Raw genomic sequence first — 15,433 nt, 5'->3', positions numbered from 1 at the left:
TCTACAAACTTTTTCCAGGGATGGGAAGTAGAGAACTGCATGGGAACGTGGATAGCAGGAATCCCTCCAGGTCCATAGGGAACCTGTGGGGTTGGACCCAGGTTTGCAGGGTCCTGCAGGATTCCCGTGAAAGTGTAGGTGAGTCCAACTTTGCCTTCCCGCCCCCGAACCTCAGGGTGCCCTCCCTGAATACAGGGCAGGAAAGGTCCCCACTTTCCTACCTGCTGCTGCTGCTCCTCTCACTGCCCCCATTTCTTTAAAATGGCTGCCAAGACCTTTACTTTTTTGGAAATGTGTATCTTTTTACATTTTGTATTTAGCAGAGTATGGAAGAAAATGATTTATATTACTTTTACCAGTAATTTTACTGCTTATTGAATCTGGCTTTCTGGGGGGGGGGGGGGGGGTCAAGGTGACTGCAGTGCGGTAGGGGCTGGGTGGGCTGGAGGCCAGGATAGAGGAGATTACTCGCGGCGGGGATGCATTAGATTCCCAAAGGGACGGGTTAGATTTCTGTCCCTGTGCAATTCTCTACTGGGAAGGTGATAGAACTAGAGGAGATAAATTAAGGTTGTGGGAGGTGTTTATTTCCTTAGAATCTGCCTTTACTAATCAGGCAGCGGAAGCAGTGGCCCGTCTCATCTTTCTGGGCAAAGTTACATATGCCCTCCAAATATCTAGCTTCCCCAACCTTGAATCTGCTCATGGCAGTTCGGTACAGACTCAGCCGTAGCTAAGTCTGTCATTGAAGAGGAACCCAGTTTTAATTAGCTAAAGAGATATAGTTTATTAGTATTAATCAGCATTGATACATTACCCAGTAATGAGGATACCAGCAATTCAGTCAATCATAAAGTTGAACAGAATCACACGACACACCAGCTCTCTGTGGTGCTCTGTCTTTCTCCTCCATCAGCATCTGCATCTTACACCTCTCGGGGTGCTTCCTTTATACTGTCTTAACCCAATTGATTCCTATGGGATCCAGCTTTGTCAGCAGAGCTTGCTATCCCTTATCAGTTGATAAGGAACCGATAAGGGTGACTTCATTGGGTCCCAGGTTCTAACTATACACAAAAGGGGTGCAAAGCACAGCTGGCGAGATGACTTCATCGGTCACTCTGCTCTTCTCAGCTCCCCCCTCCCTCCGAGTACTCTCTAACTACGTACATCTACCCCTTTGTAGGAGTGGACGACTGTAATGTAGTATCTACGGGACTGCCAAGATGACCTCCGCCCTTGTGCATAACACTTATGAACTTTTGCCTTACCTGTGGCATGCTCCACATTTGCTGAACTACTGGACTTTTGTGAACTTTTACTCTAACAGGATTTTCTATTTGGACTTTGCATTCACATTTGCACTTTTGCTTTGTACCAAGATCTCAGCTTCCATATAATGAGCCTAGACTAAGACCTGAACCTGTGCAGTTTGAACTTTTACTAGTAGTGTGTATTTGTTAACTAGCAGCTAGATAACAAATTGTAGTAGTCAGCAAGTTAGGAGTGTAGAGAAGGCAGCAGGCTCTGCCAAAGCAGTCTCGTGATCTATGCATAGAGGCTGTATTGTGCGAACGTGCTGGAACACTGCAATAAGTTACATTTTCTTGCAAAGTAACAATTTCTGTGAAAGCTATGAAACTGACGTATCTTTTCTCTGTGAGAACTACAGAACTACTAATGTACTGCGCATGTGCAATTACTGCGCATGTGTATGTGTGACGTATGGTGTGTTTTATGCGCATGATCACTAATTTGTATAAGACCAAATGTCAGATGACGCTCAGGAGGCAGTATCCTGAGACTGAACTCAGTACTGTTCATTGCTAGCAAATAAAGGTGTCCTGCTTTCGGAATCATTTGCCTCTTGTCTCCTGATTTACTAGCCGAGGGCCTGTTTCACCTTTATCTACTTTCATTAGCCCAAAACATCTTTCTCATGACTCTTCACCGATGCCAGTCCCAGGCATGTTTATAAGAGCAAAGGACCCCCTCCCGTGCCAGCTCCCTGAGAACTCAGTTCAGCTTGTGCTGCAGAAAAAGGTATTTTGTATCAGAGATGACTTTGGATTTTTAAGAGAAGCCCAGCTCTTATTATGAGCCATTTGCTTGTAGAGGCCTAGCTCTTTAGCCTGAGCCATTGACCTGTATTTTACTGAGAGCAAGGGCGGCCATATATATTCATTTCCCCTCTTGCCGGACCTCTAAAAACAGCCTGCACACCTGACTATGGGTGTGGCCATCTTTTCCAGAGGGCTCATAGAGTCCTGTGGGGGGGGGGGGGGGGGGGGGGGGGGGAAGAAATATATCTGAAGTGGGAGGGATGCTCTGTCAAGACATGGGACTGAGGCCGTAGTGAAAGTCAAGCTTTCAGTACATAGATATATACTACGTAAAACGTCCATGCTGTTTCCCTCTTAAGGTAAACCACCCAAAAAAAACCTAACTATGTATTCAACAGCTACTCCTTTGGAACAGGTAAAACCTGGGTATATGAGAAGTCACATAAGCCTAGGTATCATACAAAGGAATCAATGAGGTTGAGTGTATGACTGCAACAAGCTAAGATTATTACTACAACAGTAATCAGTCAGTAGTCATGTTCTGAGTGTTTTAAGTTTTGCTCAAATTGGAAATAACAAGGCAGCTATATTTCATTTAACATTACTAGGAGTGTAAATATCTGTTATACAAAAGAAATCTATTGACATTAATAAGTATTGCAAATTCATGAGTCTTATAATGATGAATATTGCAAATGACTTAACCGTAATAGGCCAAAAATATATATGAAAGCCATGTTAACCACTAATGGTTTGAAAAGTACATAGAAGCATATGATTCTTCTTCTGTTCCAGCAACAAGCTCAGTATCAGTGGTAAAGCGTTCATACAGGACATAATGACCTGCAGGTTCTCTCTTGCTTATAGCAGCAGTAACTACACATAGTACTAATTCTCTAAGGCATGGGATAATACAACATAGTAACATAGTAGATGACGGCAGAAAAAGACCTGCACGGTCCATCTAGTCTGCCCAACAAGATAAACTCATATGTGCTACTTCTTGTGTATACCTTACCTTGATTTGTATCTGCCATTTTCAGGACACAGACTAGATTCCCTGAGTAGAGGTATAGCGGTTATGTGCCAAATGCGACACTGAAGAGGTGGGCTTTGAGTAAGGATTTGAAGATGGGGAGGGAGGGGGCTTGGCGTATGTGCTCAGGGAGTTTATTCCAAGCATAGGGTGAGGCAAGGCAGAAAGGGCGGAGCCTGGAGTTGGCGGTGGTGGAGAAGGGTACTGAGAGGAGGGATTTGACCTGTGAGCGGAGGTTTTGGGTAGGAACGTAAGGGGAGATGAAAGTAGAGAGGTAATGAGGGGCTGCAAATCGAGTGCATTTGTAGGTAAGTAGGAGAAGCTTGAACTGTATGCGGTACCTGATCGGAAGCCAGTGAAGTGACTTGAGGAGAGGGGTGATATGAGCATATCGGTTCAGACGGAAGATAAGATGTGCAGCAGAGTTCTGAACGGATTGAAGGGGAGTTAGATGGCTAAGTGGGAGGCCAGTGAGGAGTAGGTTGCAGTAGTCAAGGCGAGAGGTAATAAGCAAGACAGAGGAGGAGAGAGATTGGGGGGGGGGGGGGGGCTGAAGTATATCCAGCAGTGCTGGAGGTACAGGACAGTCAACCAGCAGAGTTAGAGGGAGGAGGGGAGGCATACGTTCCATTCTGTGATACTAACCAATACAGCTGCCCAAAACACTGGGTACAGGGAGGTAGCCACTCACAAATGAACAGCTCTATCAGACAGAACCGCAAGCACATTTCTGTTTTCTGTCCTGTGAGCCCTACTAAGTTCTGTCAGTGCTATCCAAAAGCATAACAACCAGGACATGGCCTACAACTTGATCTCATTTGAAAAATACTTTTTTCCTCCATTGTACGTCTGTATTTAAGTGGAAGTGCTACGTGCTGAGCATTTCCTTGACTGAATCCATGCTTTAAGGCAGTGGTTCCCCCAGCCAGTCAGGTTTTCGGGATACCCACGATGAATATTCATGAGATTTGCAAGCACCTGATTCCACTGCATGCAAATCTCTCTCATAAATATTCATTGTGGATATACTGAAAACCTGACTGGATGGGGTGCCTCCAGGACCAGGTTTGGGAGTCACTGCTTTAAGGATTGAACTTGCAACTTAAAGCATCACAACATGGAAAAAACCAATATTTTACTTAAAAGGTTTGTTTTCAAGCCTATGGAACTTTGTGCTTTGAAAATGAGCCCCTTAGAGTCTTTCTTAAATTTGCTTAATCAGTGCAGTTCCCCCCCCCCCCCCCCCCCCAAAACTTATTTATTTTTTATTTTTGTTACATTTGTACCCTGTGCTTTCCCACTCATGGCAGGCTCAATGCGGCTTACATATTGTATACAGGTACTTATTTGTACCTAGGGCAATGGAGGGTTAAGTGACTTGCCCAAAGTCACAAGGAGCTGCCTGTGCCTGAAGTGGGAATCAAACTCAGTTCCTCAGTTCCCCAGGACCAAAGTCCACCACCCTAACCACTAGACCACTCCTCCACTGTTGCTACTATTTGAGATTCTACATGGAATGTTGCTATTCCACTAGCAACATTCCATGTAGAAGTCGGCCCTTGCAGATCACCAATGTGGCCGCGCAGGCTTCTGCCTCCGTGAGTCCGACGTCCTGCACATACGTGCAGGACGTCAGACTCATAGAAACAGAAGCCTGCGCAGCCTTCTACATCCTACAACTATGAAAATAGCAATGCAAACAGCAATAGCAATTGCAACTGAAACAAAAATATTCTTCCATTTTCCAAACGTTTTATCCAGCCAACCTGTCCAAGAGGTGTCAATACCAGAGTTGTGAGCCAGTTCCTCTGAAAGTGAGGTGAGGCCTTTCAGAGCTCTGGAGATTGATCTGTCTGGAGCAGTGTTCTTGGGGATAAAGGTACAACATCGAGTACCTAGTTTAACACACACACCACCATCCGATGCTGTCATCATGTCAAGAATCATTCAGTTTTCCATTGCCATTCTACTGGTGGCATCTAATTGTGCTGCTATTCCTTGAATAGCATCTCTGGAGTAATTAACAAACAGAGGGGGACTCAGGAATAATGTCAGGATGGAAGTACTTTTTCACAGAAAGGGTGATAGATACCTGGAATGCCCTCCCGCAGGAGGTGGAGGAGATGAAAATGGTAACGGATAACGTGGATGAAAATACAACTACAGTGTCAGAACAGGTTGATATTTGGAATACACAAGTAGCTAAGTCCTTAGGGAAAACAGCACCACTAAAAAAGATTTTATGCCCCAGTCACAAATGCTCACCTTGGTTTTCTTAGAACTTTGGACCCTTAAGCACGAAAGACGGAAACTGGAAAGGAGATGGCTAAACTGTAGGAATCACATGACAAAGTACTACCAAGTCTTAACAGCAGCAAAAAACAGTATTTCGTTCAATGCATTGAACAGGCTGCCAATTCAACCAAGCACCTGTTCAGCATAGTAAACAGCCTACTGCAACCCCCACAACAGAACTGCAATGATTTTGCTGAATACTTTGCCAACAAAATTAAAAGCCTCCACCAGGATTTACGGGCAGTCCCAACCAGTCTCCAATCAGCTAGCCAAGAGCGCACAAACAGTGGCGTAGCTAGGTGGGGCACCAGGGGAGTGGCCGCTCCCCCAAACAGAACCATGGTCTGCTAGGTGCTGTAGATCAAACTGACATCATGAATCCCACTGATTGGCTGCGCCTTGGGTGAAGTCACAAAGCAAGCAAACCTATGAGATGCTGCAGGACGTTTAATAGACAGGAGTGGAAGTGAGCACTGAAAATGTGTGCCGGCAGAAGTCCGCTCTCGCTCCCCCCGCGCCGTCAACCTGCCTCATCCTGGCTCCGCTTCTGCGCACAAACTCACCCCCTCCTGACACAGACATATGGGCCTTGACAATATCCTAACAGACCTTCGAACAATTACCTGCTCTCTCGACCCCTGCCCATCACAGATAGTGCAGCAGTCAAGCAGGAACTCTTCTCTTTCTAAGGAACAACTACCAACACCATTAAAAAGGGAAGTGGTGAGGGAATGGGATCCAAGATGGCGTCGGGAGCAGACATACGCTGTAGGAGCTCCTGAGCCTCGTCTGAATTTGCAGGTTAGTGGCGCACTCCTCAGTTAGAATGGGGAAGAGGAAAGGGAAAACCGGAGCCCCTACCTCCTCGGGCCCGGTTGGGAACCCTACCGCTTACCAGCCTACTCTCGAGGCTTTTGGGGTCCAAGCGTCGGTGAAACCAGTGATTGCCTCAGGGATCGTGATTCCAACGGCGAACTACAGCATTGAGGGAGTGTCGCTTAGTCCTCCCTCAGGTATGACCCCGCTGCGACCCGGAAGCACAAGCGAGCTGGAACGAGATCTACAGCTGGAGACGCCCGAAGATGGTACAGATCTCCAGAGGAACGCGGGAGGTCCTATCGCTATGTCTTCTCCGAGTGGCCTAGTGGTTAGGGTGGTGGACTTTGGTCCTGGGGAACTGAGGAACTGAGTTCGATTCCCACTTCAGGCACAGGCAGCTCCTTGTGACTCTGGGCAAGTCACTTAACCCTCCATTGCCTGCCGCATTAAGCCTGCCTTGAGTGGGAAAGCATGGGGTACAAATGTAACAAAAATAAATAAAATAAAACATTATAACAGCTAAGGAGGGAGAAACAGTTCTATTGAATCCCACCTTACAACAACAGAGTCTTGCTTCTGGTGAAAACGTCAGATTGGTAAGACCGAAAACAATCACATTGGACTTACTCTGGGACGCTATCCAGGGGGTTATTTCATCTCTACAACAAATATCAGTCTCTTTGCAGAGAGACACAGTTGAATTGAAAAAAGAATTTTCTTTAATGTCCAATAAGATAGAGGAGCAACAAAAAGGAATTGTGAAAGTAGGAACCGAAGTTAAAACAGTCAAAGAAGTGGTAACTACCATAATAAAAGAAAAAAATTCACATGCTCGGAAAATGTAAAACTTAGAAAATCAACTTAAGAGGAATAACCTAAGACTTTTGAATTTTCCTAAATCTTCCTATATTTCTCCTTTGGAATTATTTAAAAAATATATGGTAGAAATATTGAAATTGCCAAGCGAGAATCACCCTCCTGTGACTAAACTTTACTATATTAAAGGAACCTACAAACCTAAAGAAGACCTACCAAAAGAAAGTTTGAACTTAACAGAAATTCTAGAAACTTCAGTGGAAAAGGAACGGGCCACTTTGTTAGTAACATTTGCCCTTGAATTGGACAAAATTAATATTTTACGTTTATTTTTCAAACATGTTGGAGATGTTTTCATAGGAGAAAAAATAAATATATTTCCTGATTTGGCGAGGGAAACGTTGGTTAGAAGGAAAGAACTAATGACGTTTAAGTCATCCGTTTGGTTACAGAAAGTGAAAGTGCCTTGGTGCTTTGTAGCTTTTACTATATGAGACGTGGGGACCCCTGACGCAGGTGCTAGTCACCGAAACACGGCCCATGTCAGGTCTTTTTGTCAAGGCTCATTCATTAAAGAACTGTGTTCCATTTTTAAAGGCCCGTGGTGCTGTGTTTTTTTTGTTTGGATGTTTATTTTTCAAACATGTTGGAGATGTTTTCATAGGAGAAAAATAAATATATTTCCTGATTTGGCGAGGGAAACGTTGGTTAGAAGGAAAGAACTAATGACGTTTAAGTCAAGGGTTCTGGCTCTAGGAGCCACCTTCTTTATCAAATTTCCCTGCAAAATGTATAATAGTGTTTAACTTGCAAACTTATCTTTTTTTTGATCCCAAGAAACTTAAAGAATTTGTTGAAAGTAGAGAACGTATGAAAGAGCTCCCTGGAGCAGTCTCAGAGAATAATGCTGTAGCTTGATTGCAATGTTAGTGAATCTTCTGCTCCTAAGGAAAACTTATTTTTTGTTTTCTTTAACTTTATATTGCTTTATTAATTATTACCTTGTTCTTGGATCCAATAATAACATGGTTAAAAATCAGACTATAATTTCCTTTCAATTTGTTTTGAATTTGTAAAATAATATGTAAGTTTTCTAACATTTTCAGAATATTTTTATTTATTGCATTTGTATCCCACATTTTCCCACCTCTTTGCAGGCTCAATGTGACTTACAATAAATGTGAATGTAAAATGAAAAAAGTTAATAAAGAAAATTAAACATAAAAAGGGAAGTGGTGTGTCCTTTGTTAAAGAAGAACAACATTGACCAGGACAAACTTGAAAATTACTGGTCAGCATCCAACATCCCATTTTTAGGAAAATGTATAGAAGAAATAGTCTGTGATTAACTCAATGACTGGCTAGAGGAGAGAAACTGGCTAGATCCATGTCAACCTGGATTCAGACCCAGTTATGGAACAGAAACAGTCCTTGCATCCCTACTAGATGATCTTCACAGAAACCGAGACAGGATTTGCCTCGGTGTTAGTACTGCTAATTTCTCAGCAGCTTTTGCCATTGTGGATCTTGATATTATGCTAGCATGACTGGCAGAAACAGGTATCAGTGATACAGTACTTGCCTGGTTCAGATCCTATCTATCAGACAGGAAACAGTCCAGTGTTCAGCAGCACCTCATCACCACCATCGGCACTGACCTGTGGGGTACCACAAGGATTGATACTATCACCTATTCTGTTCAATATCTACCTATTCTGTTCCATATTTGCCTCAAGCCACTAGCCAAGCTGATTCGGTCAATGGATACTCAGATCTACATCTATGCGGATGATGTGCGCTACTCATACCCATTGAACCCGACTTGCCCACAGCCCTGAATAAACTGATTACCTGTCTATCATCAATTAAAGAATGGGCCAAAAACAACAAACTTTGCCTAAACCGAGTTTCTGTGGGTCCCTAACACAAGTGGGGACATACCTGACATCAAACCTTCTACATATGTACATAAGTATTGCCATACTGGGAGGAACCAAAGGTCCATCGAGCCCAGCATCCTGTTTCCAACAGTGGCCAATCCAGGTCACAAATGCCCGGCAAGATCCCAAAAATGTACAAAACATTCCATACTACTTATCCCAGAAATAGTGGATTTTCCCCAAGTCCATCTAATAACGGTCTATGAACTTTTCCTTTAGGAAGCCGTCCAAACCTTTTTAAAACTCCGCTAAGCTAACCGCCTTTACCGCATTCTCTGGCAATGAATTTCAGAGTTTAATTACACATTGAGCCGCTTTAGCCTTTCCTCATAGAGAAGTCGTCCTATCCCCTTTATCATTTTCGTCGCCCTTCTCTGCACCTTTTCTAATTCCACTATATCTTTTTTGAGATGCGGCGACCAGAACTGAACACAATACTCAAGGTGCGGTCGCACCATGGAGCGATACAAAGGCATTATAACATCCTCATTTTTGTTTTCCATTCATTTCCTAATAATACCTAACATTCTATTTGTTTTCTTAGCCGCAGCAGCACAAGCAGAAGGTTTCAACTTATCAATCAACGACGACACCTAGATCCCTTTCTTGGTCTGTGACTCCTAACGTGGAACCTTGCATGATGTAGCTATAATTCGGGTTCCTCTTTCCCACATGCATCACTTTGCACTTGCTCACATTAAACGTCATCTGCCATTTAGACACCCAGTCTCCCAGTCTCGTAAGGTCCTCTTGTAATTTTTCACAATCCTCCCATGATTTAACGACTTTGAATAACTTTGTGTCATCAGCAAATTTAATTACCCCACTAGTTACTCCCATCTCTAGGCCATTTATAAATATGTTAAAAAGCAGCGGTCCCAGCATAGAGCCCTGGGGAACCCCACTAACTACCCTTCTCCATTGAGAATACTGACCATTTAACCCTACCCTCTGTTTTCTATCTTTTAACCAGTTTTTAATCCACAATAGAACACTACCTCCTATCCCATGACTCTCCAATTTCCTCTGGAGTCTTTCATGAGGTACTTTGTCAAATGCCTTCTGAAAATCCAGATACACAGTATCAACTGGCTCTCCTTTATCCACATGTTTGTTCACCCCTTCAAAGAAATGTAGTAGATTTGTGAGGCAAGATTTCCCTTCACTAAATCCATGTTGACTTTGTCTCATAATCCATGCTTTTGAATATGCTCTGTAATTTTGTTCTTAATAATAGTCTCTACCATTTTGCCCGGCACCGATGTCAGACTCACCAGTCTATAGTTTCCTGGATCTCCTCTGGAACCTTTTTTAAAAATCGGCATTACATTGGTCACCCTCCAATCTTCCGGTACCACCCTCAATTTTAAGGATAAATTACATATTTCTAACAATAGCTCCGCAAGCTCATTTTTCAGTTTGGAAAATATGAACTCCCCCCCAAATCACAAGTCAGGACTCTTGGAATACAGCTCGATTCAGCACTTACTCTGATCCCCCAAATCCAAGCAACCTTCAAAAGCAGCTTCTATCACTTGCGACAACTATGCTGCCTCTCTCTTTACATTGAAAAATCAACCCTTGTCTCAGCTGTGCATGCCATGATAACATCAAGACTGGGTTACTGTAAAGTGTAGATGCATACCTGTAGCAGGTATTCTCCGAGGATAGCAGGCTGATTGTTCTCACGATTGGGTCGTCATCGTCTGCGATGGCCCAGTTTTGACAGCAAAAACAAAGAACTCTCTAGAATGCTCCGCCGCACGGGCTGAACACAGCGCGCATACGCGAATGGCTTCCCGCCCGCAATGCGAGTGTGCCCTCTCAGTTCAATAAAAAGCAAAAACAGAGAATAGAACAACTCCAAAGGGGAAGAGGGATGGATTGTGAGAACAATCAGCCTGCTGCCCTCGGAGAATACCTGCTACAGGTATGTATCTACACTTTCTCCGAGGACAAGCAGGTTGCTTGTTCTCACGATTGGGGTATCCCTAGCACCCAGGCTCACTCAAAACAATGAACATTGGTCAATTGGGCCTCGCAACGGCAAGGGCATAACATAGATTGACCTGAAACCAAAATCAACTAACTGAGAGTGCAGCCTGGAAAGGAACAAAAATGGGCCTAGGGGGGTGAGTTGGATTTTAAACCCCGAACAGATTCTGCAGCACTGACTGCCCGAACTGATTGTCACGATTGTGACTATATTCCCTGTCAGACTTGCTTTGGGATTCCTCCAGCCAAGCCAAGTCTGTTTGTAAATCCTGAAGCCTGTGTGTAAATCCTGAAATCCGTTCCAGTCCAGTCTAGTCCATTCTGGGATCCTGTTCCAGCCAAGCCATGCTCTGCTGTTGTTGCTGCCAAGCCCCACCCTTACTGGTGACCTCATCTGTAGTGCCTTTATTAAGCACCTGGGAACTTTCAGGCTTTGCCTTTGCAACAGAGGTCGTCTTTGACCCTGCTTGTTGCCTGGAGTATTCTACTGTTGCTGCCTGCCTTTGACCCTGCTTAGTTCCTGGAGTATTCTACTGTTGCTGCCTGCCTTTGACCCTGCTTGTTTTCTGGAGTATTCTACTGTTGCTGCCTGCATTTGACCCTGCTTGGTTCCTGGAGTATTCCACTGTTACTGCCTGCCTTTGTTCCTGCTTGTTTTCTGGAGTATTCTACTGTTACTGCCTGCATTTGACCCTGCTTGGTTCCTGGAGTATTCTACTGTTACTGCCTGCTTTTGTTCCTGCTTGTTTTCTGGAGTATTCTACTGTTACTGCCTGCCTTTGTTCCTGCTTGTTTCCTGGGCTACTTGATTGTTTGCTGGCCGCCTGCTGAACCCTGCAGTACACAGTACTGAAAGTGCCGAGTTCCCAGTCGAAATCGAAGATACTTCCTGTTAGCTGGGAGTATCGAGATGTGGGTATAGGCATCCTTTAAGTCCAGAGAGCATAGCCAATCATTTTCCTGAATCATGGGAAGAAGGGTGCCTAGGGAAACCATCTCGGACAAGGAATGTGTTCAGGGCCCTTAGGTCTAGGATGGGATGCATCCCCCCTGTTTTCTTTTGTACAAGGAATAGAATCCCAGCCCTTCTTCCCCTGGTGGAACGGGTTCGACCGGATTGGCCTTTAGAAGGGCGAAAAGTTCCTCTGCAAGTACCTGCTTGTGCTGGGAGCTGAAGGACTGAGCTCCTGGTGGACAATTTGGAGGCATGGATTCCAGATTGAGTGTGTATCCTAACTGAACTATTTGAAGAACCCACCTGTCGGAGGTTATAAGAGGCCACCTTTGGTGAAAAAAATATTAACCTCCCTCCAACCAGCAAGTCGTCCGGCACGGACACTTTTTCTGAGGCTATGCTGCACTGGAGCCAGTCAAAAAGCCTGTCCCTTGCTTTTGCTGGGAGCCGCAGGGCCTTGGTCGCATGCATTGATGGGAACGATGTGCGCTGGGACTGAGCCTGGACAGGCTGCCGAGAAGCAAGAGTGTACCTACACCTATTGTAGGAATAGGGAGCACCCCTCCAAAAAAACCTCCTAGATGAGGAGGTGGTAGCAGAAGACATCCGGTGGGAGAGAGAATCCATAGCATTAAGTTACTTTTTTATCTAATCGACCATGTCCTCTACTTTTTCTCCAAAAAGATTATCCCCCCCGGCAAGGAACATCCGCCATTCGCTGCTGGGTCTTATGATCCAGGTCAGAGACACACAACCATGAGAGTCTGCGCATCACTATACCTTCAGCAGCTACTCGGGATGCCACATCAAAGTGTAGTAAGTACCCCTGGCCAGGAATTTGTGACACGCCTTCTGCTGCCTGACCACCTGGTGAAAAGGTACATAAGTACATAAATACATAAGTAATGCCATACTGGAAAAGACCAAGGGTCCATCGAGCCCAGCATCCTGTCCACGACAGCGGCCAATCCAGGCCAAGGGCACCTGGCAAGCTTCCCAAACATACAAACATTCTATACATGTTATTCCTGGAATTTTGGATTTTTCCAAGTCCGTTTAGTAGCGGTTTATGGACTTGTCCTTTAGGAATCCGTCCAACCCCTTTTAAACTCTGCTAAGCTAACCGCCTTCACCACTTTCTCCGGCAACGAATTCCAGAGTTTAATTACACGTTGGGTGAAGAAAAACTTTCTCCGATTTGTTTTAAATTTACTATACTGTAGTTTCATCGCATGCCCCCTAGTCCTAGTATTTTTGGAAAGCGTGAACAGACGCTTCACATCCACCTGTTCCACTCCACTCATTATTTTATATACCTCTATCATGTCTCCCCTCAGCCGTCTCTTCTCCAAGCTGTATAGCCCTAGCCTCCTTAGTCTTTCTTCATAGGGAAGTCGTCCCATCCCCGCTATCATTTAGTCGCCCTTCGCTGCACCTTTTCCAATTCTACTATATCTTTCTTGAGATGCGGCGACCAGAATTGAACACAATACTCAAGGTGCGGTCGCACCATGGAGCGATACAACGGCATTATAACATCCTCACACCTGTTTTCCATACCTTTCCTAATAATACCCAACATTCTATTCGCTTTCTTAGCCGCAGCAGCACACTGAGCAGAAGGTTTCAGTGTGTTATCGACGACGACACCCAGATCCCTTTCTTGGTCCGTAACTCCTAACGTGGAACCTTGCATGACGTAGCTATAATTCGGGTTCTTTTTTCCCACATGCATCACCTTGCACTTGCTCACATTAAACATCATCTGCCATTTAGCCGCCCAGTCTCCCAGTCTCGTAAGGTCCTCTTGTAATTTTTCACAATCCTGTCGCGATTTAACGACTTTGAATAACTTTGTGTCATCAGCAAATTTAATTACCTCGCTAGTTACTCCCATCTCTAATCATTTATAAATATATTAAAAAGCAGCGGTCCTAGCACGGACCCCTGTGGAACCCCACTAACTACCCTTCTCCATTGTGAATACTGCCCATTTAACCCCACTCTCTGTTTCCTATCCTTCAACCAGTTTTTAATCCACAATAGGACATTTCCTCCTATCCCATGACCCTCCAATTTCCTCTGTAGCCTTTCATGAGGTACCTTGTCAAACGCCTTTTGAAAATCCAGATACACAATATCAACCGACTCCCCTTTGTCCACATGTTTGTTCACTCCTTCAAAGAATTGAAGTAAATTGGTCAGGCAAGATTTCCCCACACAAAGCCATGCTGACTTGGTCTCAGTAATCCATGTCCTCGGATGTGCTCTGTAATTTTGTTTTTAATAATAGCCTCTACCATTTTCCCCGGCACCGACGTCAGACTCACCGGTCTATAATTTCCCAGATCTCCCCTGGAGCCTTTTTTAAAAATGGGCGTTACATTGGCCACCTTCCAATCTTCCAGTACCACGCTCGATTTTAAGGATAAGTTGCATATCACTAGCAGTAGCTCCGCAAGCTCGTTTTTCAGTTATATCAGTACTCTAGGTACGGCGAGCTCCGGAGGAAGGGCTTCGACCAAACTGGACAGTTGCCTCACCAAGTTCCGTAAGTGGATGCTCGTGTAGAGCTGGTAAGTTTGGATCTCGGCGGTGAACATAGCAGCCTGATACGTTTTCCTCCCAAAAGAATCCAAGGTCCTAGACTCTCTGCCTGGGGGTGCCAAGGCATAGTCTCTAGTACTCTTGGCTCTTCTGAGAGCAGAGTCCACCAACATGGAATCATGAGGCAGTTGAGACTTCACCATTACAGGCTCTCCATGGACTCTGTATTGGGGACCACTGGATTAGAAAGAGGGAACGACCAATTTCGCATAAGATCTTCCCTGAGTGTGTTATGCAAGGGAGCCGTTGCAACCTCTGTGGGTGGAGGATAATCCAAGACCTCGAGCATCTCTGCCCTGGGCTCACCCACAACCTCCATAGGGAATGGAATGTCCTTAGACATTTCCCGAACAAAAAAGGAAAAAGAAAGACTCTCAGGTGGAGACAATCTTCTTTCAATCGGTGGAGTAGGATCAGAGGGGACCCCCATATGACTCTTCCTCCGAAAAGTATCTGGGATCTTTCTCTTCTTCCCACGAGCACTCATCATCGGTGTCGGACAAAAGCTCTCTAAGAGCAGCCCGAACCCGAGCCTGTCTCGATGTCGAGGATCGACGTCCTCGGGGGGGGGGGGGGGGATTTTGAGAAGTCGACTCCTGCCTGGACTGCGGCGAAGCTTCCTCCGCCGACATCGAGGGAGAATCGACCCGAGTGGTGGCCGACGCAGATGCCTCAAGCAGCACCGAGGACAGAGACTTCACCACAGGCGAAGGATGCCACTTCAACAGTCGATGCAGAAGGCGCAAGCACCCTTGGCACCGACGCAGACTGGCGCAGCAACCCCTCCAGAAGCTCTGGAAGAAGGGCCCTGATGCGCTCATCGAGAGCGTCCATCAGGAAAGGCTGCAGGGCCGGTGTAGGAGCTCGTGGCAGAACCTGAGGGGGCTCGAGAGCCGGTACCGAGCTG

At 45.2% G+C, this 15,433-nt stretch overlaps 1 protein-coding gene across 2 annotated transcripts in view; it reads right to left on the bottom strand.

Annotated features, from left to right (window-relative positions):
- Positions 1 to 15,433, bottom strand: part of LOC115476473 (CD276 antigen-like) — a 174,961-nt gene that overhangs the window by 140,517 nt on the left and 19,011 nt on the right. The window contains exon 1 of one of the 2 annotated variants that reach the window (XM_030212869.1): positions 5,365 to 5,375. The exons of the other annotated variant lie outside the window; for it this stretch is intronic. The gene's annotated coding sequence lies outside the window, so the exon portion shown is untranslated. Of the gene's footprint in view, positions 1 to 5,364; positions 5,376 to 15,433 lie in introns of those variants that run through there. 2 annotated transcript variants of the gene reach the window in all.

Source organism: Microcaecilia unicolor, chromosome 8 (assembly GCF_901765095.1).
Source record: "Microcaecilia unicolor chromosome 8, aMicUni1.1, whole genome shotgun sequence".
Classification (NCBI taxonomy): Eukaryota; Metazoa; Chordata; class Amphibia; order Gymnophiona; family Siphonopidae; genus Microcaecilia; species Microcaecilia unicolor.
This window is presented reverse-complemented; position numbering and strand designations above follow the sequence as displayed.